Source organism: Sus scrofa, chromosome 1 (genome assembly GCF_000003025.6).
Source record: "Sus scrofa isolate TJ Tabasco breed Duroc chromosome 1, Sscrofa11.1, whole genome shotgun sequence".
Lineage (NCBI taxonomy): Eukaryota > Metazoa > Chordata > Mammalia > Artiodactyla > Suidae > Sus > Sus scrofa.
In genome coordinates this window covers 84817964-84845117 of record NC_010443.5, presented here as the reverse complement: position 1 = coordinate 84845117, position 27154 = coordinate 84817964, and the positions used below count along the sequence as shown (strand labels likewise).

The following is a 27154-nucleotide window of genomic DNA, read 5'->3' as shown; positions in this document are numbered from 1 at the left end:
GGCTGGCAGCTGTAGCTCTGATTCAACCCCTAGCCTGGAACTTCCATGTGCCATGGGTGTGGCCCTAAAAAGCAAAAAAAGAAAAATGTGGTAACTGGGGACTCCCCCCCCATCCATGGGATTCCCACAGTCCTTTGGCATGAATGACTCATGGTTACAACTACCTAACTTTACATAAAGAGACAAAAGAATGGCACCAGAATTGTGCCATCTGGTATCATTGTTCCGTTTTTGAAGACTAAAAGTAAAATTAAAATGCAAAGATGAAAACAATGAAGGGTGTAGTTGGGTGAAATGAAAAACACATTTTGATGTTTATTTCACTGGTCTCATGAGGCTCACTTTGTAACAAACAAAGGGATGCGGTAGATTAAAAACTAGCGTTAAAATAAAGAAATACAGAAAGGAATCAAGTCTTTAGACATGGAAATATACAGACCTTCAAATTCAGTTTGTACAGCTGTTTGTTTTTAAAGCATAGAACTGTTCATCGAAAATAGAGTTATAAACCGAAATCGTCTTGGAGACCCATGAAATTCTTCCTCTAAAAATGGTCCTGTAATCTTGGTTGAGGCTCAGATCATTCTGATCATATTAGTTTGTCCTCGATAATTTTGGTTCAGTTGGATTATCTAATCATTTTTGCCATCTCACTCACAGAACTTATTTTGTCATTTTCCCACAATGTAAAAGACTTTTTAATGCCCATGGTATTGTTTATAAAAGTAAAGGTCAAGATCATTTTTACTTAATCCAAAAAGTTTTGGAAAGAGCTGTGGGTTCTAATCCTGGCAAATCTACAGAAAATTTCTGGTAATTCAAGAGGATGCTTTTGGCCTTTTCCTATTTTCCTAGAATATTGTGATAAACAAGGATCAAGTGTTGGCACTTATTTTGACCTGTGGAAGGACAAATGACAGTCAATATAGTAAAATATGAACCATAAAATATTCAGTTGCATTCCATGTGGTTATTTGCAGAATCTGTTACAACTAGGAAGACAGGACTGTTAGAAGAAGTTGGAAATGACATTTCTCTGCATGTTTATTAAAAAAAAAAAAAAGAAAAAAACATTTTTTCAATAATAAAGAAGAAGACCTCCTTCTCAACACTTTTGGAGGAAAAAAAACCCAAACCAAAACCAAAAACCAGTTTGTGAGTTTAGGATGGACAATGTCTCAGACCAGTCAAGAGAAATAAAGTATCAAGGTAGCTAATTTCATTCCCAGTTTATTTTATTTTATTTATTTATTTTTTAGTGGCCACACCTGCAGCATATGGAACTTCCCAGGCCAAGGACTGAACCTGCGCTTTTGCAGCGACCAGAGCCATTGTAGTCAGATTCTTAACCCACTATACCACAGCAGGAACTCCTCCCTGTTTATATTAAAAGAGAATCAAGGTGGTTCATGAAGGTCCTTTAGAAAGTGAAAGTAAAATCCTTCAGTCTATTTAATCCTGGTTAATTTCAAGAGCAACCTGTACAACCATTGGCTAAGATCAGTAAATCGTTTGGCAGTATGAACAGGTTTGATTTTTTTTTGTTTTTTTTTTTTAATGAATGGAAAATATTGTTGTTTTTTCTTCACTGACCATAGATATAAGAACTTTTTTTAATTGAAAAGGGGTATATTCCCCATTAAAATCTCATTAGTGATTTCTAAGGTTCATCCCCAGTGAAGGGAATGCAAATAATTAGTCTGTGTCAAGGGCCTTTTTCTTAATAACAATTTCTGAATTTCTTGCAAATTTTTTATTCCAGTTTTCATGAGATAATTGACACACAGACCTGTGTGAGTTTAAGGCATATGGCATACCAATTTGACTTACATACATCATGAAATATTTAGTGAACATCCATCATCTCATATAGACACAAAAGTAAAGAAAGAGAAAAAAAAAGTTCTTATGGTGAAAACTTTTAGGATTTAATCTCAACTTTCATATGTAGGGTAAATTATATTTATCACATTGTATACTGCATCTCTAGTATTTATTTATCTTGTAACTGGAAGTTTGTAACTTGACTCCTTTCATCGAACCCCCTCCCCCTCCCATCACCACCTCCAGTAACCACAAATCTGATCTCCTTTTCTATATAAGTTAGTTTTTGAAGTATAATTGACCTACAATATTACGTTAGTTCCTGGTACACAACATAGTGATTCAATATTTCTATGCATTTTGAAATAATCTCCACAATAAGTCTAGTTACCATCTGTCACCATAGAAAGCTATTAAAATATGATTGATTCTATTCTCCATACAGTATATTTCATACCCTTGACTCATTTATTTTGCAGCTGGAAGTTTGTACCTCTTAATCTCCCTCACCTATTTCTCTTATCCCTTCTCCCCTCTCCTTTAAAAGGTTAGATTTTTTACTTGTACACAGACTAAATGCAACACTTGTTGGATCTAGAACTTAAGAGGATGCCATAGACTGAATGTTTGTGCCTGCCCAACACACATTCATTCCATATGTTGGACCCTAATCATTGTGATGGTTTGAAGAAGTGGGGCCTTTGGAAGACACTTGGGTCGTAAAAAGTGGTGACAAGGTCACTAACATTCTTAAAAAAAGGCTCTAAGAGAGTCGTTGTCCCTTTCACCTTGTGAGGACATGGCAAAAAGACAACTCTTTATGAATCACCAGACACCGAATCTGCCTTTATTTTGATCTCAGACTTCCAGTCTCCAGAACAGTGAGAAATAAATTTCTGTTCTTTGTTAGCCAACCACCTATGGTATTTTGTTAGAGCAGCCTGAACAGACTAAGGAGAGGATGAGGGAGGGAGGAGGTAAGAAATTCATTTCCATGATAATCCAAGAAAAGTGCAGCGTAATTTAGACTCTAAATTTCTGAAGTTATGGAAAAGAGAAAGGTTACAGGTTAAATTTATATTTTGTTCTTTAAAAAAAATACCAAACAGGAGTTCCCATCATGGAGCAGCAGAAATGAATCCAAATAGGAACCATGAGGTTGCAGGTTCGATCCCTGGCCTTGCTCAGTGGGTTAAGGACCTGGAGTTGCCATGAGCTGTGATGTGTAGGTTGCAGATGCGGCTTGGATCTGGTGTTGCTGTGGCTGTGGTGTAGGCCAGCAGCTATATCTCCAGTTGGATCCCTAGTCTGGGAACCTTCATATGCCGCAGGTGCAGCCCTAAAAATCAAAAAGACAAAAAACAAACAAACAAACAAACAAAAAGATAAGAAATACATTTGTGAATTGTACACGGTAGTTGGGTAATTCAAATAATAAAGTGTTGGAGTTCCCTCATGTCTCACTAGATTAAGGATCCAGCATTGTCACTGCAGTGGCTCTGGTTACTACAGTGGCATGGGTTTGATTCCTGGCCTGGGAACGTCCACATGCTACAGGTGAAGTCAAAAAGATGACAATAATAAAGTATTGATAATTGGATGTATATGTGTGTGTGTGTGTGCGCACGTGTGCACGCCCGTGTTTGGTTTTGTTGAAAACTATCCCTTATCTTTTTAAATTTGAGATACATATTTAAAAAATAACTGATTGGAATAGAATTTAAAGGATGATATATTGATATTAACATTTTAAATTCTTCTTAATCTTGCTATAGCTAAAATCAAGCAGATTATGCCATTAGAAATAATACAATAACACTTTAGGCATTTCACAAAGCCTTAGGGTGAACAGAGGCCAAAGTAAACAAACCAAGGCAATATCAACACCAAAATTTCAAACTCTATTAAAAAAGAATTCAGTGGTGTTGAAAATTCCATGGCTTGAGACACAATGATACATCCAGTTGTTTTATTTCATAATTTGAAATTAAATTGGAATTATCAAGATATATTTTGGCTTTGCAAATAATCTGATAAATATTAAAAGACCTTGAGATGTTAATCATTGCAAATAAAATTAGTTAAGTGGATATTATTTCTGGGAAAAAAACTCATTTGATGTTTTTACTTACACTCAACCCTTTTTGGAAGATCTGTCTTAAATGGCAACCATCCTCTCAACCTGCCTGCCTTTCACTTACAAAACAAGTACACAATCAGTCATTTGATTGTTTGGGCTTTTAAATTTGGCTCTGACTGCTCTGGAGTATGATCCCTTTACTGGAAATTCAGTTAAAGTCACTCCAATCTCCAAACACTAGCCAAAAAAAACTACACTTCCAACTTTCTCTCCTTTTCTCTACTGATCTGCAGATTTGGTACTGATGACACAGAGGATTACAGCTTTTGACAGCAAGACAGGCTAATGAAAAATAATCATTTTCTATCACTTGGCATCTATTTTTCTCTCTTCACTAGGTTCAACTACAATGAGTGTCAACCCTGACTGCCTATTAGACACCTAGAGAGCTTTTAAAAACCCCTATCCTCCTCTGAGAGATTTTTATTTAATAGGTATGAAGTGAGGCCCAAATATCAATATATTAAAGTAACTTTTCAGGTAGTTCTAAGATGTAAACAGAATTGAGAAGACCCTGTGTAGCGAAAGTTAAGATGGAAAGGCTGAACTAGAGCAAGAAACATGGGTGAGAGTGTCTTGCTTGTAACCAACCAGAAGCTGGGCCTTCTCTGTGAACCATTCAGGGTAATCCAAGCCTTTCAGTGAACCAATCTGCTTGGCACACATGAAATAGACTCTAAGTCCCTACTTCCCATGCTTCCTCAGCTTGAACGTGCACAGGAATCACCTCACCATCTGTGAAAGTGCAGATTCTGATCCAGTAGGTTTGCATGGAACCTGAGATTCTGCATTTCTAAAATGCTTCCCAGGGATTCTATTGCTGTTGCTCTACAGACTACACTTTGAGCTGCAAGTGTTTAGAATAAATATGGTCCCATAATAAAAAATGTGGTCAAGTTTCTTTCAAAAATTCAGTGAAAATTTAGAAATAACCTAAACTTCTAATAACAGAGCCAACATGAAGGGAAGTTATTCAATCTGTGTTTTCAGAGTTTTTAATTGTACAGAAAAATCAATAAAATATACAATAAAAGAGGAAAATAGAAACATACATAAATTACACAAGAATATCCCAATTACTTAAAATGGATGGAAATAGCCAACAAAAGTAATCCAGTATGTTAACTGTGATTATAAGCAACTTTTCTTTGCAGTTTTCTGAATTTTTCATTTGATCTAATTAATATTTTACCTTTATAATTAAGTTAAAGATATATTAATCAAAATACTGTATTGTTTCAGATCATATGTTTCTTTCTGATATTTTTGTCAGAGGACATCTGCAAGACTTCATTAGTTTAATTCTGAAATGCTCTAACGCACCAAAGTTCTGTTCATATCTACTGATATGTGTCTTTTTCACAACTCGCGATGAATTCCAAGTGTCCATCACTCTGTAGTACCTTCCTAGATTTGTCTGAACGTAAAAGAAAAAATGTATTTCACACATCACGAAGGTTGAATATTGACAACTGTGAAACTTAAAAAGTTACATTTGATAACCCCAGTTTCTTCTCTTTTCATGAAATTACAGAGCAATCACATTAACAAAAAATAGATGATATATGTGTGTGTGTTTGTTGCTATGTTGCTCATGTTTTTTGCATCTCTTTTTATGAGTATGAGCACACATTACACATCATAATTACATTATATTTATCTACAGATGCAGGACAGTTTAATATTTTTAAAAATTAATAATAAAATGATATGATTCACCATTAAAAAAAAGGATCTAACAAGGTTAAGTCCCTCATACTATGACAAATTTATTTGTAATATTTAGATAAAAGCCCCTCCATTCACCAGAGTCAATGTTTATTTAGAGTCTTTGCCCTTGTCCACCAAGAATTTAGCTAATGAAATAGAACACATGTTCCAGGAAGAAACAAACTTACAGAGAAACCATCAACACTGACCTTGAGTCTTAAACCCACCTGAAAGACATACCCAAAAGTACGTGGGTGGATGAGAATTTATTAGGCTTTTTCAGTAGAAAACCAGGACTTTCTAAACCCATTTGGTGGGGCCATAAGAACTCAACTCAGAAATGGGCTACAAGTTGCAGTTCAGATCTGACTAAGGTATAAGGACAACTTCAACCACAATAAAAACTTTTCTAGAGAGAAAACACCCAGGAATCTTCCCATGATTGGTGATACAGCAACCAAACTGTAACTGAGCAGGGACCTGTGAGCTCCTGGGCACTCAAGCCTTTCTGTGTCCTCCATTTCTTGTTTTTAGAGAATAAGCTTCAGGCTCCATGACTTTCTATGCATTCCAAAGGGCAGTTGCTAATCAGGTAAGGGAGGGGATGCAGAGACCAGGGAGGAGCAGTCAAGAAACAACAGTTCAGGTGTGGGGCAGTGTCCTGATCCCTTCTCAGGGAATATACATAACAATATCTTTGAACCTTTCTGCAAAACTAAAGCCCCCAACAAAAGGAAGAACTACTTGATGAAGCATTATTCATTCTGAGAAGGAGGACAACCAGAACAAGTCCTGGGACCACTAAACACCAGCTTTGAGAAACAATGCAAGCTTGGTCTAACCTGATCCTTATCTGCAGCCCTATTTTCCACTCCCTAAACTCTAAAACCACCTCCTAATCTCTCCCAAAGCAGGAGACATAGTCTTTAAGGCATTAGCCTGCTGTGGCACCCTCATCTGGCAAAGCAATAAAGCTATTTTTTTTTCCTTCACCCAAAACTCTATCTCTGTGTTTCCATGGGGCAACAACGGACAGAGGCCAAGTTTCGGCAACACAACCTGTTACATGTGTTTTGCCTGGATCACCCCTCAGCTCAACCCTACTCAGCCCTTTGACACCACTGAAATACTTCCTTTATCTTGCTGCCCATGTGTGATCCAGCCTATGCTGCAACAAACTAATGTCCAGCTCTGACTGCATATAAAATTCATCAAGGGGACTTTCTGAAAAATATCGGATGTTGGGCCCTACCAGGAAGACCCGAATCCATCTCTCATGATGGAACTAAGACACTGGTACTTATTGTAGCTCCCCAGGAAATTCTACTGCACAGTGAGAGTTGAGATTCTCAGTCATAACCCACTGATTTAGCTCACACATTGCCTTGAACAAAATAAAGCACCTTGGGGTATTGGCATTTTAATATTAATCCCAAGGTAATGTGATTTCAGTATTACGGCCACAGGGAAAGAAAGTAAACACAGGAAAAGAAAAACACAATTTTGACAGTATCAGCACCTCCTGGGATTCTCTAAACTTGGCAAAATAAGTGGTTCTCTTCTTATCTATTTATAAAAATATTCTTTTTTATTTCAGTGTTCTGGAATGTTTTAATTCATTTTATCTAACCTCAAAAGATAAGGTTAAGATTCTAAGATTTTCCAGACAGGCTAGAATGCTGGGCTATGCTCATCAGACTATTTGAAACTGAAGCTAGAGGGGTAGATTTTTACGAGATTTGTAACATACATGCCCCAATTTCCAATAATAATGATCACGTTGTCAGCATGAGCATCTTTTCCTTGACAGGGAGTTGCCTCTGTTCCACCTGTCAAATCTAATCCAGAAGCCCTACAATCTTCATCTTTCCACCCCAAATCATTCTGATCTTTGTAATTCACCCTCACATGGGTATTTTCCCTTCCCCAAAGCTACAATTGTTCTTCTCTACCCAACTTTATTTTTTACCAAATTTGGGTTACCAGATAAAATACAGGACTCCCAGCTAAATTTGAATTTCATATTAAGAACAAGCAATTTGGGACACACTGGAAAAAGTATTCACTCTTTATGCAATATTCAAATTTAACTGGGCATCTTATTTTTTGCTTTTAGTTCAGTTTGGTTGTTTGGTTTGGTTTGTTTTTGGCTAAACCCGGCAACCATATACCAAATATATCTTGAAATATAGCAAAGCATTTTGAAAATTTGGCATTAGAATTATGCAGAAGAAAGCCAAGTAGTTTCAGCTTTCTAACTCAAACCAAGAAAAGGAAAATCCCAATTTTTAATCTTTTAATTAAGGACTTGAAGGGAAAATGAGTAATCAAGCAATCTTGATGAACATTAGTCTGAGTCAGCGTGGAAAAGATCAATTGAAAAAAAAACCAATTTTGAAAACATTATTATCAACATGACATTTCTTTGTAATGGCTCTTGTAAATTGCTTTTTCATTCAGTAAAAATTTTTTGGATTAAGTTCAAGGGTCATCTGCTAATTAGTAAGATTTAGTTTTAAAATTAAAGCAAAAGGAAAATAAGACTATTAAAATAATACTTCCTTCTACTTCAGCTTCTACAGTTTGTATATGGCCCCAGTACCAAACTTTTGATATAGTAAATATTAATATTCAATATTAAATTGAAATTGCCATGAACTATGGTGTAAATCACAGATGCGACTCAGATTCTGCATTGCTGTGGCTGTGGTGTAGGCCGGCAGCTGGAGTTCCCATTCGACCCCTAGCTCGGGAATTTCTCTTTGCCTCGGATGCAGCCGTAGAAAGACAAAAACAAACAAAAAACAAAAAAAACAAAAAAAAATCAACAGACTCATGTATGACCAGAAAGAGATTTGCACAGGGGCATTTATAGCAGTGGTGTTTGTAACAGGAGAGCAAACTAAGCTAAAAATGCTAATAGTCATTAACAGTAGAATATATAAACAATTAACATGTATTCATGTATTGAAATCCTATAAAATGGTCAAGTTTTATATACACACAATAACATGGTCATAATGCTGGCCAAAGATAAGCAAGAACCATAGCATAATCCCACGCATATAAATCGCAAAAGTAGGCAAACCAAAACATATTGTTCACATTTACAAAGAATTTACTAAAACTATAAGAAGATAAGGGAATAAAAAAAAAAACAAATTCAGGTGACAGTTACCTCTTAAAAGAATGAACAAGATAGGGTGGGGAAAGGAATACAGGGGCTTCAAGGTCATGTAACATTCTGTTTGTTAACATGGGTGCTGGTGGCCACTTCACTGTTCTTTATCCATGTATTTTGTACTTTTATGTCACACTAATAGTCATTACACAAAATAATAAAAATAAACAAACTTCCTCTTCACAGGTATAGTATCTGTATTTGTCTTTTTGAATATACATATGCAATCTCAACAAGTTGATGATTTTTAGGCTTATTTGATTAAAATATCAAACCACCTTTTATTGTTCTTTATACCATTTTCAACAACATCATTGAAGATCAAAAAAAAAATTTAAATGTCAGTAGTCAGTTAAAATTTTATAAAACATGGAGAATGAGGAGATGAAGTTCTTGTTGTGGCTTAGCAGAAATGAATCTGACTAGCATCCATGAGAATGCAGTTTCAATCCCTGGTCTTGCTCAGTGGGTTAAGGATCTGGCATTGCTGCGAGCTGTGGTGTAAGCCAGTGGCTACATCTCTGATTCGATCCCTAACCTGGGAACCCACATAGCCATGGGTGATACCCTAAAAAGACCAAAAAATTTAAAAAAAAAAATTAAAAAGGGAAAGAAAATGAGAAGACAAGAGTGATTGACAGTAGTTAGAATAGTGATCATGGCTAAATGAGGAATTGAGTTTTTTCTTTGTCTACAAGAGCAAGTTGATGGTATTCTTAGTCTGAGATTAAGCAAAAAAATAAAAAAAACAATAAATATGTGTGTGGATGATAAGGTCTCAGAAAGTGGATGAGTTAGTCTTGAATAAACTGGAAAAAGGAGGGGATGGCAAGGCTAGGTTTATAGGAAGTGAGGCAGAAGTGGTTGAGAGTAGCAACCAGGATGTATCTGTGGAAATAAAGGTTGAGAACTATGACGCTTTAGTAGAATTGATGAAAGAAATGAGATCTGCCAAGTAAAAATGCTTGAGAAGTAGTTTTGATGGCCCAACTTAAGTTATTAGAATCAATTATAAGATACCAATCTGCAAAATCTTTGCCCAGCTGTTTAGAAATAGGAAACATTTTAGTAATAGTTATTTGCTGATGAAAGTGTCTGAGGATAAAGATAGCTGCAAGTGAATTAATCAATCATAACATATGTATATACGATTTTCTAGAAAAAATTGTCATAAAGAAAGGAAGAAATGGGTCTCACTGAATAAGAAGTTGAAGGATACGAAGTCGAAGGCCAGGGATAGTGGAATAAATTAATGAGTGCTCTAGAAGGGTATGGCATTAGGCATTATGCTCAGAGAGCAAAGAGACATATTTTCAGTGGTGGAACAACTTGAAGCCAGTGAAAGGCAGCTCCTTTGGCCAAAGGGAATTCCTAGAGAGGAACTCTTGTCTTGTATGCCTGGCAAAATAGGAAGCCTGAATTCTCATAGGGTGTATCTTCTACTCTCCAGATCAGCTATATCTTACCAAAATCCTCCTACTTGCCACTACTTGTTAGTCTGATTAACCTTATGCCATCAGGATAATGGACCACCTCTGGAATGTCCAGATGGTACAGGTCCTTTCAGACTAAATTATGACATAGAGAGTAAGAAAGTTAACGTAACTCTGGAGCAAAGCATAAGTACATCCTTGATTGTCAACATTAATCTGTATTGCTTCTGTTGCTCCTTCTTGACATGGAAAACAAAACAGACTCACCATACTGAATTGTGAATGTGAATTGTATCATACTAAGATTTTATTGATCTTCTTCAGAAAAGATACCACATCTAATACAGCAGTTGCAATTAGGGTTACCATCTGCCTAGGTTTATAGTAAACTCTTAGCCTCTGCCAAAGTCTATTTATTCTTTAAAAATTAGACTGCTGAATTAAATAAAATGTGATGAGGACTAATATACTTGAATTATTTAGGTTTTTAAGGGCAATGTTCTCTGATGTTTCTCCTGGGATATGATTAAAGTTTGTTATCTTGGCTGGGAGGTGGGGGAAAGAAGTGGCAGAGAAGCCCATTTCACAGCTCTCATTTGGCCTTTCCTACTGTGTTAGCTTTTACCCCTCAAGACAAGAGACCAGTGTGGGCATTCTGCCAACTACCAACTGTATCCATTCCAACTGCATATTTAGGGACAGGAAAAATAAATACCAGATGAATATGTGGGCCCAGGGCACTGGACTTGGGCCCGGATTCCATCTTTTAATCTAACCCACATATGTGTGTTCACTCTCTAAGAGAGGGATTCTTCATGATATATGGATCCTAGGGTATCAACCTCAACCTAAGCCCCACGTCTAACTGTCCTCAAAATATCTGAGTATTCTTCTTACTTGTATAAATGGCCATAGGGTGCTTTAGGGGAATCATTACACACACTTGCTGTGGTATTTTGGGTGCTTTCTCATGCAGATCCAGCCTTTCCTCCAGTCAGTGATTCAGGATCTAAAAAACAAAGGAAGTCCAAATATTAGACAAGGAATTATGAAATTTTATTGGGGTGACTAGCCAATAAATCTTTTTCTCTTTGGCTTATAAATGTTATAACATGAACAACACTTTTCTTGACTGGCCATTTATCTTGCACCAAAGAATATCATGTCCTACAATATCTCTGTTCTCTACAGGCCAGCTCCCCTCAGCTGTCTTTCAGATCTTGCCACCAGTTATGATGGTTGCACCTACACTGCTTCTAAAGTTTAAGTTCTCATACCTTATCAGAACTAGTCTGGAACCCCCCCATCCCCATAGCTATCAGGAAGCCCAATTCTGTAACAGCATCTCCTTTGTCAACCCTGGCTCATCAGAGACATTCACCACTGAGCTACTTGGAAGTGCTACAGCCTGGTGTCCCCTAATCAGAGATCTCTTCATCTTATCAGCTGGGTAGGTGGAGTGTCCCCCAGATTCTCCCACGGTGAGCTGGGGTTTGCAGCCTTATATCACATACCTCTCCTGGTCTCCTCACCTCTCTGAACATTTTGCTCCACTGTCTGCCATAGTAGTTCTAGCATCACTCTTTTATTTATTGAGGGCCCTATGCTTATCACTTTTTCCAGCTTCCAAGAATATTAGCATGTTAAGGCTGTTTCCTGAGGTCCCTCAACAGGGTAATAAATCTTAGATTATGAGACAGTGCTTTCCTACTGATGAACCTGCTCTTATCTAAAGTCAGATTTGACCCGCTCACCTAGATCCAGCATGCCCAGAACTCAGTCACATATACCCTCCCCAGGCTCCAGCTGGGCCATGTTGACTAGCCCCACAGTGTCTCCTATTTAGTGCCAGCATGTTTCTGGCAGGGAACTATTATGACTTGACCCTAGTTTTTTTGTGTTTGTATTGTCTATTCTAGGCCCGCACCCATGGCATATGGAGGTTCCCAGGCTAGGGGTCTAATTAGAGCTGTAGCCACCAGCCTATTCCAGAGCCACAGCAATGTGGGATCTAAGCTGCATCGGCAACCTACACCACAGCTCACGGCAATGCAGGATCCTTAACCCACTGAGCGAGACCAGGGATCAAACCCACAACTTCATGGTTCCTATTCAGATTCTTTAACCATTGAGCTACAACAGGAACTCCAACCCTAGTTATTTTTTATGGTCAGCAGGAGAGGTGGGGATAGAACCAAAAGAGTTCTATCATTGTTTTGCAAGGCAGAGGCCCCTGTGTTATCTTACAGCAGGGCAGGGATGCTAGAGTTTAATAGGGAAGAGAAGGGCTGCTTCTCTGGGTCCATGGTCCAAGGGAAGCTGGAGATTCAAGATTTCCAAGAAGAGGGACTCGGGTATCTGCATCCCACATCTCAGGGTCAAACACCTTTGAAATCAAGGTCCTGAGCATAGCAGTATTGCCACGGTTAATAATTCAACATTACCTGGTGCTTTTCTGCTCCTAGAATTAGGTCCTGGGCTTTATTATCAGCTATTTTTTGTCCTCTGGTTGTTGGAGATGAGAGTCTCTTTATAGGCTGCTTAAGAGAACCTCTGGCTTTCACACATCTCCTTAAATTAGAGATGAATCACCTTCTGACTTTTTTTTTTTTTTTCTAATAGCATCCAGCAAAAACTAGGAGGTCTCCTCCCTATGCTTATCACTTTCTTCAAACTTCTTCCAAATCTCTAATTTAAAAATAATCCTTTATAGTATGTGTTAGGTAGTGTTTAAATTTTGTAATAACAGCATAACTGAGGATGTTTCCACTTTTCCTCATTCTAAATAACGCAGATAAGCAAATTGTACATCTTTTCTTCTTTCCCATCTACTTAGTTGCGTTACATTCCTAGAAGAGGAATTTTGTGGTCAAATGGTACATCTAGCTTCAGAGCTTTTGGTAAATGTTGTCTATTATGTTCCAGAAATGCTGGGTCAGTTTACAACTCCTCTGGCAGTGAATGAGAGCACCTGTACATGCAGAATCAATGAAGTTTATCTGGCACAGTGTTGCCCAAGTGTTTTCTGAATGTCCCTGGGCTCTGGGACTGAGAAGCTCTAGGGACTGGTGTGTGTGTGGTGAGGGGGCATCCTGGGGAAGGAGGAGCCATCTATGGAGGAGGGAAAAGTCAGCAAATGGCACGACTGGTGGGCACCCATGCACGCGCGCGCATGCACGCACGCACACACACAGACACACGCATTGTTTCAAAAAGAACATTTATTTTTTGCTTTATTTATTTGACTTCTTCTTAAGGTTTACTTGAAGCAAACGGCCAAGTAAAGTCACTTGGAATGTCACTACTTCTTACCCAATCTCCCAGTGTTTTAGATGAGGAGGCAAGTGAATCTTGAAAAGCTAGAGGGCTCTGGGCAGCCAAGACACGAACCTCGGGTTGGTGCCATCAAAGCAAATGATCCCCTCCACGCTACTGTTTGGAAATGTTTTCTTTTTCCTGATTACCCGGCCAGAAAATAGTTCAAGGTGATTTAAGTGTAAAAAGGACTAGGACTTTCTCCTTAAAACTAGTTGCTTCTTTTGAGGAAGGGGTACCACTCTTTTCCTGAGTTTTAATAAGGAACCTTTTTTGCCTTTCCCACTTGTGACTTTCTGCAACTGACCATCAGGTTCTGCAGCTCTCCAGATGCAAAGCAGCCTCACTATGTGGATTCTCAAAACACATTATTTTAAATGGAAGATCAAAGATTAAACAAGCTGCCTTGGTTTTCTATCAATTGCATAGTGGGATTCACATTTTCCCTTATCGCTTCTAAATATCTGATTGATAATATTTTCTAAACAGTAGTTAGTAACTCATTTACCAGATCATAATTTACTAATTCACCTTGGGTTTGAGGAACATCATCTTAGTTATTCAGTCCTTGGACATTACCAGGGCCATTTCTGTTTCAGGTTTTCCATATTTTAACAATTATTTTCAGTTCATGTATTTTCACCTTCAGGCAATTTCAAGAGATAACCATTTTAAACATCAAAAAGGGAATAATGATAAGTACTTTACTTGAACTTAGAACTTTCAAACTATAAATTTTGAACTCTAAAAATAACCTGAATTATTTCTAGTTTTTACACTGTTTTTATTATTAACTCTTTATCTTCTTAGTCAATATTTCCCATCCTATGATCTACACTTACCATTTATAGTACTACCTTCTATGTACTACAATACGTATCTGCATTACCTCATTTAATCCTCATGGTAACAAATATTTATGTAGGTTGGGGACTGTCATTACCTCCATTTCACAGTTGCAGAAATGGAGTCTTAAAGAGGTTAAGTGCCAAATACATTTTTATTTTTTGTCTTCTTAGGGCTGCCCTATGAGGCATATGGAAGTTCCCAGGCTGGGGGTCGAATTGGAGCTGTAGCTGCCAGCCTACACCACAGCCACAGCAATGCCAGATCCGAGCCGTGTCTGAGATCTACACCACAGCTCACAGCAACACCAGATACTTAACCACTGAGCGAGGCCAGGTATCGAAACTGTGTTCTCATGGATACTAGTTAGGTTCATTTCCACTGAGCCACAAAGGGAACTCCATTTTTTTTTTTTATCATGGTTCATCTGTTTCTGAAATTCAACTTTTCATCCAGTACATTTTATGCCCCCTAGAGTTCAGAAAGATTTTCTGCAATTGAGCCTTAATTTCTACAGTCTCTCTAAGCTCTCCAAGTCATATTTCAAATTACAGAAATTTTATTAGACACATAGTAAAATATACTTTATACTCACAGTCAAATCTATCCAGACTTTGCACATTGAACACAGCCTATGACAGATACAAGCACTACGTTGCCACCAGATCCTTCAACATTCAGTAATTCCTTTGTGAAGTGAAATGAAAATACAGAATCATAATGGTTCAGTTTATAAAATGCTAAAATTCTTGAAATGCAGGGCTTTATCTAGCCAGAAGTATTTATAAATATTTGTAAAATATAAGCCTAGAAAGTTAAATTAGAAAGATCAGGAGCAAGTCTGCTCAATTGTCTCTTTTCAGAAACCACATCCTTTGACTTTATAATTCTTCTCAATAGATGTATCTTTAGTTCTTGGATGTGAACTGATAGAAATTAAAAGAATTATACTCTTGAATTAATCTAAAGACAACAGTAAATCTTTATTGTCATATGCATTATATCAGTACTGTCGATAATTCTGAAAAAAATCATTCAATGATGAGGATTCATTTTGGCCTAATAACTGTGTTTCGATCATATTTAAAACCCAAAAAGGGAGAGTGAGGGATGTTGACAAGGCTGTTACCATCACTTATAAAAATTAAAATTATTTAGAATTCATTTCACATTTTACATCTGACAATAGGACATGAAACTATGAAGTATTCTACTTAGCTCACATTTTTATATAGTTGGCAAAATATTTGCATGCCTCTTCGGATGAATCCCACTGATAAAATTTTTGTGAGATGACAAATAGCTTTCTTTGTACATCAATTTAGCAAATATATCCTATGAGGCTAAACAAATTTACTTAAGGTCAACACAGAACATAGGCCAGATTACAAAAAATAGTGTAAGATTATATTTTATATGTCATGACAATCCATTAGCGTTATTGTTATGTTAGAGGCCATTTTCAATACTGGGTCTGCCTCTGCCTGTTTCTGTCTAGTTACCAAGTACCATAGATTCCCCTGTGTATTAATGTCTTAATTTAAATTTTTGAGAAATGGATCTAATTGACCCATCTCACATTTTGATGCCCACATTTAGGTCTCCTGTGATAAATGTGACTTGTGCTAACATCATAGCCCATTGCAAGCAGGACTGTTGACAGTACACAGCAGACTGGAACTCTACTCTTGTGGTCACCAGAACAGCCCTGGGTCTGGCTGGCTTGAAGTGTAGTGTTGCCTTATTTCCAGAATTTTTTTCAGGTTTCACTGGAAACTTACAATAAAGCTCAAATTTTATTTGAACTAGTTTGAGAAGGTTTCTGTTTCTTATAAATAAAGAGCCTATTCCAGAACAGATGCTAAACACCTTGTCAAAATCTTTCACGTCCACATTTTATGTCTTCAAATATATTGTGGAACTAATACACATTATGTCTTTGAAAAATTATGTCTTTTTTAGGGGAAGTTCAAAGTTAAAATAAAATATGCTCAACTTCTATGAAAAGAGACAGCAACTCTAACATACAGGAAAATGCACAAATTGAGGGCACATTAGGAAGTAGAAAAAAAGGGAGGGAGAAAAAGAACAATCTTTCCTTTGTTTCACTTTCCCAGAGATTTAGGTGTTAGATGGAACTTGTTTCTCTAAATTGAAATACAATGTGGCATTTAAATGGGTATCTCTGAAGCCAGACTCCTTAGCAAATTGTGGCTTTTCTAAACTTAGCTAAATAACCTAGGAAACTAACCTCTCTATGCCTCAGTTTTTCATCCTTAAATTTGGTGGAATAGCTTTCAGCTTTTAATTAGTTATCTTAGGTCCTATAAAAATAGGCTAAATGCCTTTTATGTATTCATAAAAACTAGACAAACATATAGCTCCAGTAGGCATGTCTTATAGTGTATTGATTGGACAAAGGTAGGGCACTGACCTTAGCTTACTTTGTGATCTGGCTATGGAGTCTGAAGGCAAAAAGACTGAAGCTTCTTTCTCAGCTTCTCAAGACAGTGCAGACCCTCTACAGCCCCATTTGGGGAATTTCAGCAGCCCTAGACCATAATACAGCTGTCCTTCCTCCATTAGGAAACCTCATCATATAAAATTCTTTATTCTATTTCCATAGAGGTATACCTACTTAAACGTCCCATATGCTCTGGAACTGAATAGCACCTGAGCAAATAATGTGTGCAATTCGTGATAGGCAGCAATGTTACTCTTGTCCCAAGATCTCATTTTGGCAGGAGCTACAAATCTATGACCCAGAATTGCATAGATTCCCAACCCTGACTTGCAAACCTAGTCAACCTATAGGGTCTGGACTCTACATCCTTGTCTGAGGATCTCACCACTTCGCCCAGTAAATATGTGATGCTTGGTTCCTTCCTGGCTGCCTGGTTTCAATCCTATTACTCTGATGATCTAAGGGAGGTACTCGGTATCCTCCAACTCGACTAGTTTCAAACATCCAGAGTTTACTGTCTGGATTGAAGCTATTCCCCTGTCCGCTGTGTTTCTTTGCCTAACCTCTTGGTCAGGTTTGCTTGGTCCAGGGCTCTTGGTTCCTACCACCCACAGCTCAGGTAATATCAGAACCACACTGGCCTCTTTGGGAACAGCCAAGTAGGTGGGTATCAGGACAGTGGTTAGAATTAATATTTACAGAATGACTACTAAGTTTAGGAGCTATTCTAGATACTACAAATGTGTGTGTGTGTTCAATCCTCATTAAAACCTATGGTACAAAGATTATTAATCCCATCTTACAAATGAAAAAACTAAGGCTCAGAAATCATACATAACCTATAAGAAAAAGTGCACAATCAATGCACAGGGGAATTTCTGCCTCCTCATCACCACTGCACATAATTGCATCTATGACACATCATTAGTAGTTGGATGTCTGCTTTCATCCTTGGCTTGCTTTCCTTCACTTCTTTGTGGAAAGAACTGCCCATGGGGTTATTTATTTATTTTTTTCTAAATAAATCTTGGCTATTAAAATGACTCAGAGTTTCCTGGAACCAGCCATTCACTGGGACCCATATTGTACGGATTCTTCCTGAACTTCTTGACTTTTGATTTGAGCCAGAAAGGGAAACACAGCATAATGGTTAATACACAAGTTTGATGGCTAGACCAAGGTGCAGTCAAGTTCTGACACCAAGGCCCACTAGTGTGCCATCAGGGACTAACTGTAACATCTATATGCAACTATGCACATGAAGCTTTTCACAGGACCTGAGAAGGGAGGGAGAATAAGGTCTTAAGAAACTGCTGTTCCGCTATTTCATGTTATTATCTCTTATTCATGTTCTTCCAATGCACCACCCCAACCCTGTGTTCTGAACTGAGGTCAAGCAGACAATAGCGCGAGTAAAAGTTAAGTAAGTGGCATACAATTCCAAGACTTGAGAAATTAGTTTTCTCTTCAACATTCTGTCCTCAACTTCCTGTCAAGAGCAGAAAACATGAGGGTGTGGAAGATTTAGGAAGGAGGAAAAGAGGGTCACATTCCAGTTCTTTTCTGAGCATTCAATTGACCTGCTATAGTAAGTCATGGCTTTGAAACTAGGAAAAGAGTTGATGGAGTTAAACTACAGAGGCTGCCTGGAACCACATTAGTGAATGGAAAGTGAGCCAGAATTTACCAGTGAAGAGAGGAAAGTTTCCACCTGGATACTGATGCAGACCTGGCTAGGCTGGCATACTATTTTTTACGTAATAGCTAAAACCACGGTGCTGGCTACACTCTGCCCTCCATGATTTTCAGGCAGACAATAGCTCAAAAAATAGTTTTAATAGTTCCCGTTGTGGTGCAGTGGAAATGAATCTGACTAGTGTCCTTGAGGAGGCGGGTTCATTCCCTGGCCTCACTTAGTGGGTCAGGGATCCCATGTTGCCATCGACTGTGGTGTGGGTCATAGACACGCCTTGGATCCAGCATTGCTTGTGGCTGTGGTGTAGGCTGGCAGCTGTAGCTTCGATTTGACCCCTAGCTTGGGAACTTCTATATGCCATGGGTGCAGCCCTAAAAAGTAAAAAAAAAAAAAAACAAAAAAACAAAAAAAAAAACCCAAAACAACAACAAAAAAACCCAGTTTTTAGAAATTGAGAGCATATCCTCTTAATGACTGAGCAACTCCAAGTAAGTTTTTGAAGTCTTTTGAAGTCTATATTTTTTTCATCTCTAAAACTAATTATTTTTTATATTGACTGCCTACAGCTTCACCAGTGAATGTTGAGTGCCAAAAATTGATAAGAAATTTTTTTTGACTGAGCCCATGGCATGTGGAAGTTCCCAGGCTAAGGACCGAACCTGCATCACATCAGTAACCAGAGCCACAGCAGTGACCATGCCAGATCCTTAACCCACTGAGCCACCAGGGAACTCCCAGTAAACCATTTTAAGTGCAAGCCAGTTGAGCTGCATTACCATCAGCCCAGTTTTATGTTCTCTGCAGCAGATCAGTTAGTGTCTCTGACCTCTGTTTTCTCCTCCACAAAGTAAATTATCTCTTTTTTTTTGCATTTATTAAAGTATAATTGACATATAAGAGCATGTTAATTTTAAGTGTATATCATAGCAATTTGATATTTATATACATTTCAAAATGGTCACCACAATAATTCTAGTTACCATCTGTCACCATAGAAGTTAATACAATAGTATTAACTATATTCCTGATGCTGTACATCATATCCCCACAACTTATTTTATTTTTTTTTGTCTTTTGTCTTTTTGTTGTTGTTGTTGTTGTTGTTGTTGTTGCTATTTCTTGGGCCACTCCTCGGCACATGGAGGTTCCCAGGCTAGGGGTTGAATCGGAGCTGTAGCTGCCAGCCTACGCCAGAGCCACAGCAACGCGGGATCCAAGCCGCGTCTGCAACCTACACCACAGCTCACGGCAACGCCGGATCGTTAACCCACTGAGCAAGGGCAGGGACCGAACCCACAACCTCATGGTTCCTAGTCGGATTCGTTAACCACTGCGCCACGACAGGAACTCCCCACAACTTATTTTATAACTGGACATTTGTACCTCTTAATGCTCACCTACTTGCAAAACCCACTCCCCTCTGGCAACTACCTTTTTTTTTCTGTATCCATAAGTTTCTTTCTGCTTTTTGTTTCTTTGTTTTGGTTTTTAGATTCTATATTTAAGTGAAAATATATGTTAATTGTCTTTTTTTTTTTTTTTGCCTTTAAGGGCTGCACCTGAGGCATATGGAAGTTCCCAGGCTAGGGGTCGAATTGGAGCCACAGCTGCCAGCCTACACCACAGCCACAGCAACACCAGATCCTTAACCCACTAAGTGAGGCCAGGGATCAAATCTCAATCCTCATGGATCCTAGTAGGGTTCTCTAACTGCTGAGCCACAGTGGGAACTCCTTAATTATCTTTCTACATCTGACTTGGTATAATACCCTGTAGGTTCATTCACACTGTTGCAAATAGCAAGATTTCAATCTTTTTATGGCTGAATAATATTCCTCTGTGTGTGTGTATGTGTGTTCTTTATCCAGGTTGTTTCCATATCTTGGCTCCTATAAATAAAGCTGCTCTGAACATCAGGGTGCATGTATCTTTTGAATTAGTGTTTTCATTTTCTTTGGATAAATACCCCGAAGTAGAATTGCTTGATAGTATGGCAGTTTTATTTTTAATTTTTTGAGAAATTTTCATATTTTTCATAGTAGCTATGCCAATTTACATTCCCACCAAAGTGTGTGATGATTCCCTTTCTTCACATCTTCACTGACATTTGTTGTTTTTGTCTTTTTGATAATTACTCTGACTTGTATGAGGTGATATCATATTGTGGTTTTCATTTGCATTTCCCTGATGATTAGTGATGTTGGGAACTTTTCAGATGCCTGTCAACCATCTCTATGTCTTCTTTGGAAAAATGCCTATTCAGGTCCTCTACGCATTTTTTTAATCTGGTCGTCGATATTGAGTTGTATAAGTTCTTCATATATTTCAAATGTTGACTCCGTATCAGATACCTGACTTGCAAATATCTTCTCCAATTTGGTAGATTACCTTCTCTTTTTTTTTTTTTGATGGCTTCCTTTTATGCAAAAGATTTTTAGTTTAAGGTAGTTCTATTCGTTTATTTCTGCTTTTGTCACCCTCGCATGAGGAGTCAGGTCCAAAAAAATACTGCTATGATTGATGTCAAAGAGCATGCTGCGTATGGTTTCTTCATGGTGTTTTTATACTTTTGTCTTACATTCAAGGCTTTAACCAATTTTGAATTCATTTTTGCACGTGGTATAAGATAGTGATCCAGTTTCATTCATTTGCATGTATCTGTCTGGTTTTTCTGAATGTTCTCCATTGTGTATTCTTGCCTCTATTGTCATAAATTAATTTACCATCTAAGTTTGGGCTTATTTTTGGGCTCCCTTTTCCACTGATCTATAGGTTTGTTTTCATGCCAGTACCATGCTGTTTAATTAGGAAGCATGATACCTCTAGCTTTTTTTCCTTTCTCAAGATTTCCCATCCATATAGGAAGAGAAGAGATCAAACTGTCACTGTATGCAGATGACATGATTCTATACCTAGAAAACCCTAAGGACTCAACCCCAAAACTCCTTGAACTGATTAATAAATTCAGCAAAGTGGCAGGATATAAGATTAACATTCAGAAGTCAGTTGCATTTCTGTATACCAGCAATGAAACATTAGAAAAGGAATACAAAAATACGATACCTTTTAAAATTGTACCACACAAAATCAAATACCTCGGAATACACCTGACCAAAGAGGTAAAGGACCTATATGCCGAGAACTATAAAACTTTAATCAAAGAAATCAAAGAAGATGAAAAGAAATGGAAAGATATTCCATGTTCCTGGATTGGAAAAATCAATATTGTGAAAATGGCCATCCTACCCAAAGCAATCTACAGATTCAATGCAATCCCTATCAAATTACCCATGACATTTTTCACAGAACTAGAACAAACAATCCAAACATTTATATGGAACAACAAAAGACCCAGAATCGCCAAAGCAATCCTGAGAAACAAAAACCAAGCAGGAGGCATCACTCTCCCAGACTTCAAGAAATACTACAAAGCCACAGTCATCAAAACAGTGTGGTACTGGTATCAAAACAGACAGACAGACCAATGGAACAGAATAGAGAATCCGGAAATTAACCCTGACACATATGGTCAATTAATCTTTGACAAGGGAGGCAAGAACATCAAATGGGAAAAGGAAAGTCTATTCAGCAAGCATTGCTGGGAAACCTGGACAGCTGCATGCAAAGCAATGAAACTAGAACACACCCTCACACCATGCACAAAAATAAACTCCAAATGACTGAAAGACTTACATATACGACAGGACACCATCAAACTCCTAGAAGAAAACATAGGCAAAACACTCTCTGACATCAACATCATGAATATTTTCTCAGGTCAGTCTCCCAAAGCAATAGAAATTAGAGCAAAAATAAACCCATGGGACCTCATCAAACTGAAAAGCTTTTGCACAGAAAGGAAACCCAAAAGAAAACAAAAAGACAACTTACAGAATGGGAGAAAATAGTTTCAAATGATGCAACTGACAAGGGCTTAATCTCTAGAATATATAAGCAATTTATACAACTCAACAGCAAAAAAACCAATCAATCAATGGAAAAATGGGCAAAAGACCTGAATAGACATTTCTCCAAAGAAGATATACAGATGGCCAACAAACACATGAAAAAATGCTCAACATCGCTGATTATAAGAGAAATGCAAATCAAAACTACCATGAGATACCACCTCACACCAGTCAGAATGGCTATCATTCATAAATCCACAAATAACAAGTGCTGGAGGGGCTGTGGAGAAAAGGGAACCCTCCTGCACTGTTGGTGGGAATGTAAACTGGTACAGCCACTATGGAGAACAGTTTGGAGATACCTTAGAAATCTATACATAGAACTTCCATATGACCCTGCAATCCCACTCTTGGGCATCTATCCAGACAAAGCTCTACTTAAAAGAGACACATGCACCTGCATGTTCATTGCAGCACTATTCACAATAGCCAGGACATGGAAACAATCCAAATGTCCATCGACAGAGGATTGGATTCGGAAGATGTGGTATATATACACGATGGAATACTACTCAGCCATAAAAAAGGATGACATCATGCCATTTGCAGCAACATGGATGGAACTAGAGAATCTCATACTGAGTGAAATGAGCCAGAAAGACAAAGACAAATACCATATGATATCACTTATAACTGGAATCTAATATCCAGCACAGATGAACATCTCCTCAGAAAAGAAAATCATGGACTTGGAGAAGAGACTTGTGGTTGCCTGATGGGAGGGGGAGGGAGTGGGAGGGATCGGGAGCTTGGGCTTATCAGTCACAACCTAGAATAGATTTACAAGGAGATCCCGCTGAATAGCATTGAGAACTATGTCTAGATACTCATGTTGCAACAGAAGAAATGGTGGGGGAAAAACTGTAATTGTAATGTATACATGTAAGGATAACCTGATCCCCTTGCTGTACAGTGGGGAAAAAAAAAAAAAAAGATTTCCTTATCTATTTGAGGTCTTTTGCAGTCCTAAACAAATTTTAGAGTTCTTTGTTTTAGTTCTACAAAAAAAAAAAAAAAAAAAAAAATGCCATTGGTATTTTGATAGATATTGCACTGAATCTTAGATTGCTTTGAATAGTACGGAAATTTTTTAGCAATATTAATTCTTTTAATCCATGAACACAGGATAACTTTCTATTTTATGTGTTTTTTTCAATTTCTTTCACCAAAGCCTTATAGTTTTCAGAGTATAGGTCTTTCCTCTTCTTTGTTAAATTTATCCCTATTTTTTTTTGTCTTTCTGTGTTTTAGGGCCACACATGTGGCATATAGAGCTTCCCAAGCTAGGGGTCCATTCAGAGCTGTAGCCACTGGGGCCTACGCCAGAGCCACAGCAATGCAGGATATGAGCCATGTCTGCGACTTAACACCAAAGCTCGGGCAACTCCAGATCCTTAACCCACTGAGCGAGGCCAGGGATCAAACCCACGTCCTCATGGATGCTAGTCAGTTTCGTTAACCACTGAGCCATGACAGGAACTCCTATCCCTAATTATTTTATTATTTTGATACAATTGTAATAAATTTTTTTCCTTAAGTTCTCTGATAGTTCATTATCACTGCATAGAAACACAGCCTATTTCAGTATATTAATTTTTATCCTGCAGCTTTATTAAGTTCATCATTTCCTGCAACATTTCTAAATTCATTGATGAGCTTTAATAGTTTTTTGTGACATCGTTAGGATTTTCTGTTTATCACATCACATCATCTGCATATAGTGGCTGTTTTACTTCTTCCTTTCTAATTTGGATTCCTTTTATTTCTTTCACTTTTCTGATTGCTGTGGCTAGGACTTTCAATACTAAGGACTTTCGATACTATGTTGAATAAAAGTGGCAAGAGTGAGCATCCTTTTCTTGCTTCTGATCTAACAGGATATTCAGATTTTCCCCACTCAATATGATGTTAGTTGTGAGTTTGTCATATGTGGCTTCTATTACGTTGAGATATGTCCCCTCTATGCCAACTTTGTTGAGAGTTTTTATCATAAATAAATGTTGAATTTTATCAAATGCTTTTTACTGAATCCATTGAGATGACCACATAATTTTTATGCTTCCTCTTGTTAATTTGGTGCATCACATTAAATGATTTGCAGATGTTGAACCATCCTGCATCCTGGGATACATCCCATATGATATTTTTAATGCACTGTTAGATTTGTCTCACTAATATTTGGTTGATAATTTTTTTTTTTTTGATCTTTTTAGGGCCACACCTGAGGCACATGGAGGTTCCGAGGTTAGGAATTGGAGCTGCAGCTGCTGGCCTACGCCACAGCAATGCCTGTGACCTATACCACAGCTCACAGCAACACCATATCCTTAACCCACTGAGTGGGGCCAGGGATCGAACCCATGTCCTCATGGGTACTAGTTGGGTTTGTTACCACTGAGCCACAAAGGGGAACTCCTTTGTTGAGGATTTTTGTATCAATGTTCATAAGGGATACTGGCCTATTATTTTCCTTTTTTTTTTTTAATCTTTTCTAGGGCCACTCCTGAGGCATATGGAGGTTCCCAGGCTAGGGGTCTAATCAGAGCTGTGGTTGCCAGCCTATGCCAGAGCCATAGCAACGTGGGATCCAAGCCTCATCTGCAACCTACACCACAGCTCATGGCAATGCCGGATCCTTAACCCACTGAGCAAGGCCAGGGATCAAACCCGTAACCTCATGGTTCCTAGTCAGATTCGTTAACCACTGAGCCACGATGGGAACTCCTGATTTCCTTTTTTTAATGTCTCTGTCTGGTTTGATATCAGGGTAATGCTGATCTCATAAAATGAGTTTAGAAGTATATTTTCCCTCCAAATTTTTGGTATAATTTGAGAAGGATGGGTATTAATTCTTCTTTTCATGTTTGGTAGAATTCATATATGAAACTGTGTAGTTCTGGACTTTTTTGTTTGTTGATAATTTTTAAATTTCTGATATAATTTCATTTATAGTAATTGGTTTATTTAGATTTTCTATTTCTTCGTGATTTTCTTAGACGATTGTGTGTTTCTAGGAATTTATACATTTCTTCTAGGCTATCTAATTTGTTGTAATATAAGTGCTCATATCATCCTTTATTTTTTTTTGTCCCTGTGGGATCAGTTGTAATACTTTTTCATTTCTGATTTTATTTATTTGGGGCCTCTCTCCTTTTTTCTTGATAAGATTTGTTAAATACTTACCAATTATGTATATTTCATTCAGGGGATAAGCTCTTAATTTCATTGATCCCTTTTTTTTAAAGTCTGATTTCATTTCTTCTTGCTCTGATCTTTATTATTCTTTTCCTTCTACTAACTTTGGGTTTTATTCTTTTTTTCTAGTTCTTTAAGATGTAAATTTAAATTGTTTATTAGAAATTGTTCTTTTTTTTGAGGTAGGCCTATATTCACAATGAAATTTTAGAACATTTTTGCTAAATCCCAGAGATTTTTAAAAGTTGTGCTTTCATTTCCATTTGTCTCAGGGTATTTTTTTTTTTAATTCTTTTGTGATTTATTTATGGACCTATTGATTTTTTGGCAGCATGTTGTTTAGTCTCCATATGTTTGTGGGTTGTTTTCCAGTTTTCTTGTGATTGATTTCTAGTTTGATTTTAGTGACTGATCTACTGTTGTGATTAGAAAAGATGTTTGATATGTTTTCAGTTTTCTTGAGTGCATTGAAACTTGTTTTGTGGCCTAATATGTCATCTATTCTGGAGAACGTTTCATGTGTGCTTGAAAAGAACATGTATTCCACAGTTTGGGGATGGAATGTTCTCTATATATCTATTAAATTCATCTGATTACAGCAAAGGATATTATTTAAAAAAAAAAAAAGACAGCCTACAGAATGGGAGAAAATAGTTGCAAACAATGCAACTGACAAGATCTTAATATCCAAAATATACAAACAACTCTTATAACTAAACAAGATAAAAAACAAACAACCCAATCAAAAATTGGGCCAAAGATCTAAATATAAATTTCTCCAAAGAAGACATATGGATGGCCAGTACACACATGAAAAAATGGTCAACATCACTAATTACTAGAGAAATGCAAACCAAAACTACAATGAGTTATCTCTTCATACCAGTCAGAATGGCCATGATTAAGAAGTCTACAAATAACAAATGCTAGGGTGTGGCGAAAAGGGAACCCTTCTACATTGCTGATGGGAATGTAAATTGGTATAACCACTGTGGAAAACAGTATGGGGGTTCCTCAGAAAACTAAATATAAATCTACCTTATGATCCAGCAATCCCACTTCTAGGCATATATCTGGACAATACATTCATTCAAAAAATACATGCACCCTATGTTCATTACAGCACTATTCACAACAGCCAAAACATGGAAACAACCTAAATGTCCATCAACAGACAAAGGGATGAAGGAGATGTGGTACATATAGACAATGGAATACTACTCAGCCATTAAAAAAAAAAAACAAAATAATGCCATTTGCAGCAACATAGATGCAAATAGAGAGTCTCATTAATTCATCTAAGTGAATTAAGTCAGAAAGAGAAAGACAAATACCATGATATCACTTGTATGTGGAATCTAAAATATGGCACAATGATCAAG

General features: G+C 37.5%; 1 long non-coding RNA gene across 2 annotated transcripts in view; it reads right to left on the bottom strand.

Annotated features, from left to right (window-relative positions):
• The window catches only part of LOC110260709, a 76094-nt gene extending 60889 nt beyond the window's left edge, over positions 1-15205 (bottom strand). Inside the window, exons 1-2 of one of the 2 annotated variants that reach the window (XR_002344049.1) lie at positions 15045-15205; positions 11186-11297 (exon numbers count right to left, since the gene is read on the bottom strand). This is a non-coding gene — a long non-coding RNA (uncharacterized LOC110260709). Of the gene's footprint in view, positions 1-11185; positions 12152-15044 lie in introns of those variants that run through there. The other variant, XR_002344048.1, reaches the window with a different exon arrangement.